Source organism: Dermacentor silvarum, chromosome 5 (assembly GCF_013339745.2).
Source record: "Dermacentor silvarum isolate Dsil-2018 chromosome 5, BIME_Dsil_1.4, whole genome shotgun sequence".
NCBI lineage: Eukaryota > Metazoa > Arthropoda > Arachnida > Ixodida > Ixodidae > Dermacentor > Dermacentor silvarum.
Window position 1 is genome coordinate 151,024,405 of NC_051158.1, and position 3,709 is coordinate 151,028,113.

Here is a 3,709-nt window from a genome sequence, read left to right on the forward strand (position 1 = left end):
TTGTTGCTTTGATCGAAACAACCAAACAATTATGCCCCGTAACTTAAGCTCCCTCTGCTTAAAGGCTACTGTCTGCCACCACATGGACCTCCTTCAAGACAGGAGCAACTTTAATTCAATGTGGTCTGTTGAAATAGCTGAAACCACTATGTTTTGCATTACAGAATCTGGAGGGCCATTTTGATTGGTGAAATTTGATGGAAGTGCTGTCCCTCGAGTTGAGCAGTAACTGCACTTGAGCATAGCTTCTCCACAATTCCTATATTATAACAACACTTTCAGGCTACTTAAGCACACCCGCTATAGCACCAGATTGGTAGCAAGCTTCACAGATTGGTACTACAGATTGGTAGTTGCTTCATTGCAACTGTTCATTGCAATGACAGTCAAGTAGTGCAACTAATGTGCAAATACACCTAACTTTGTCAGTTGGAGCCACCAATCACTTCTGGCGGTTAAGGCTGCTTTTAAAATTTAGCACTTTAGTATGGAGGCGTTAGAGACTTGAGATCAAATGAGCATTCATTCCAAATAGTAGGCTATTGTAGCACGTAGTTGCAGACACAGGCTACTTGAAAGTCATTTGTTGTGCTAATAGCAAGCTGGTAATTCCAAGTACAAAATGTGAATGCAAAAATGCAATGGAAAAAAGGATGTACGGTACTTGCCTATAACAGCGTTGACCCTGATAAGGCCAAGAGCCTCTTTTTGCCTATTGGTGGTGTTGTTTCCGAGAAGTGAGTGGCCCATGAGGTTCTCTGTGACCACATGGTGAATCAAGGCCCTTGCAAACTTGCCTGGTCCACCATGGCAAGCTGTGCCAGGATCATCTGAATGAGCACTTCTCCAACCTATTTGAAACGGCACGTTTAGGTAAATATTAGTGAGGTAGTTGAAGGATTTTAAGCACATTTACACAACAGCCACACTCCGCATAACTCACAGAAATACTGCCTGCTCCAGACCTAAAATGTCAACTGATGTCACTAATAAAAACAACTAAAATTAATGTCATAGCTTGTTATGCTGTTAGGATGCCATGTGCTTCAGAAAAACAAGGATTCACCCAGTACAAAATAAAATAGTAAGTAAACCAAAGCATTGAAAACTTTAATGCAAGTAGCATTTTTAGGATACTTCACATTCTTTCGGGTGTCTGTCTTTAACTATTTTCCAGCCAATTTGTGTCACTTGGTGGTCAATGGCCTAATGGGTAGGGCTGCTATGTAGACGGGAAGTGGGTTAATAACCATCTGATGGACCTGCTTGGATCTCTGGTTATGTGACTCAGAGTATGTGCCACTCTTCAATGAACCTCTTTCATGCCATCGTGGGCAACTGCTGCTTGTGTTGGCAAGCAGCAGTAGCAGCTCAAACAGGAAGATAACTGTCGACGTTAATGCGATTACCACTACACATCAGATTGGCTCGCTGTGTCCCAGACCTACTCAGCTGAATGTGTACATAAGACACAAAGACAGGGTGTGCCAACTGCCCACCTCATTAAATAAATGAATCAACTAGCAAATCAAAGGCTATGCAAAATCGCAAAGGAGACACTTAATGCTACCATTTTTACTAAATCTTAAGGAGAATACCTCCCGGCAATACATTCTCCTGGCAACAGTGCATTTGATCATGGTGATGCTAGACGATGAATGGCCAAAGAATTCACCTTTTGCATTCCGGCTGTGGCGTCTCCAGGCTCATTTTGATTCTGAAAACAGATGTCAGTATTAAAAAGTGACGCCACGATAACTCAAAAGCAACAATCAAAACATCTACATGGACGATTAGGCCGACATAAATGGATGGATATAAATGACTGATTGAAAACATTAAAGCATGGCTGCTCTTGCCACTTGCAGGGTGATGTGGGCAAATAATTTATTCTTAATTTCTCTCCTAAATTTTAAAATTATTTTTGCTCATCTACTGCATGAACTGTTGCGGCCACATCTTAAAGGTAGCTCGTTCATATAAAACCTGTGTTGCATTTTTTTACTCCCCATCTAACTGCTGCTACTGCAGTTTGCTTACTCTCAAAGTAGTCCACAGAACTGCTCCACCAACAAACCATTGTTCCAAGCTTATGTCAAAGCATTTTAGTTCACAAGGATACGCTCCCCTCTCACTCTCTCTCCTCTTTAATGTGCGAATTCAAAGCAAAAATAACTTATTGACATAGCTGTCTGCTTCTATCTCATAAAAAGCCTTGCTAATTTTTGACATTTGTCGATAACGCTTACATGCCACTGGGAGCACAGTGGGACGACACGGCAAATATGCCCAAGCATCTCGTTCCTTTACTGATTTTCGAACTCGGTTAAATCAATCACTTACTGAAGGGCCAAAGGCTGAAACTTCACACGATGACATTATTTTGAATGTTTCATCCCACTAAAGCAGAACATAGAATCCCACAGAATCTGCCTTTTCCGTGAATATAGAGCGCCTACGCGAAGGCGTTAGCGCGAAGTACTCGATGGCGTCGAAGGGAGATAATGGTTAAAAAAAAAGTTCACCGCGCGCGTACCGGCGGAAAACAAACCACACATAACCTGATGATTTCACAGCATTCACTGGCATCAGCCCTTTTTTATCTCACCTATCACATAGAATCACATATAGGCCATTGCAATTCTTTATTATTATCGCGCCACAGCGCGTGTCTACCGCACGGCGTGTCAGCGGACTCTGGACACTCGATCCTGAAGCGAACAGCGTAGCAGAATACATTATAACGGCAAAACGCCCCGCGCATATTTTCGCCGATCCCGACACGCCATGTAGTAGATGCACGTCAATGGACGGCGTTGCGCGAACGAAATATACTTGATTACAGTACAGTTCGGATTATTTCACGTCGCATTGTTTCCACGAAAACGGCAAAGCACGAGCGCTCATTAATAAGGCTAATTTCAATCGGTGCTGGAACACCGTACCAAACATCGTGGCGCGCACAACACGCCCTGTTTTAGCTGGCTCCACATAGCTGCCCACCAAAACGGCAGAGCACAAGCGCTCATTAATAAGGCTAATTTCAATCGGTGCTGGAACGGCGTACCAAAAATCGTGGCGCACACAACATGCCCTGTTTTAGCTGGCTCCACATAGCTGCTTTACGTCGCCGCAAGCGCGCTGTGAAGTTAAATCAGGACAAAACTTCATGCTCAATATCACAAATCTAGTGCTGCACAACCAATTCTCGCAACGGAAGGATAGTACTAGTAATGAAAACGAGCACAGAAGCGCGTGGAAGACACGCACGGGCTCTGTACGCACTTTTGCTGATAGCGTCGCAAAGAACGAGCAAGTGGAATTCGAAACACTCACTCACCTTCGATGTGGCTGAGTCGGAGGCGATCATGGTGATCTTCGAGGCAACGTGTAGCCCATAACGAGCGGGCAACAAGTTGGAATATACGAAAGATGTCACAGCGAGGCAAAGGGTACAGAAAACGCAGCAAACTCATCACGCAACCCGCACACATACGCCGCACGCACAAAGTTCCGGAATGCGCCAAAGAGTCAACAGCGCAAGCGCGCATTCACACAAAAACGCGCATACAAATCCACGCTTTCATAGATATGAATTGCCATATTTATTAACAAATGTTGTGATTTAATGGTATTTCTTAACAATTTCTGTGGTTTGCAAAAGTGTGAAAGTTTTCTGCTTAGCTTCCTTGAGGAACTATTTTCTTTA

The 3,709-nt window shown here is 43.6% G+C and overlaps 1 long non-coding RNA gene across 1 annotated transcript; it reads right to left on the reverse strand.

Annotated features, from left to right (window-relative positions):
- Positions 1-672: 672 nt before the first annotated feature.
- LOC125946065 (uncharacterized) lies at positions 673-3,485 on the reverse strand. The gene is made up of 3 exons (XR_007467377.1): positions 3,341-3,485; positions 1,676-1,717; positions 673-851 (listed from the first exon to the last, which is right to left on the reverse strand). It is a non-coding gene; the product is annotated as an uncharacterized LOC125946065 (long non-coding RNA).
- Between the last annotated feature and the right edge of the window lie 224 nt (positions 3,486-3,709).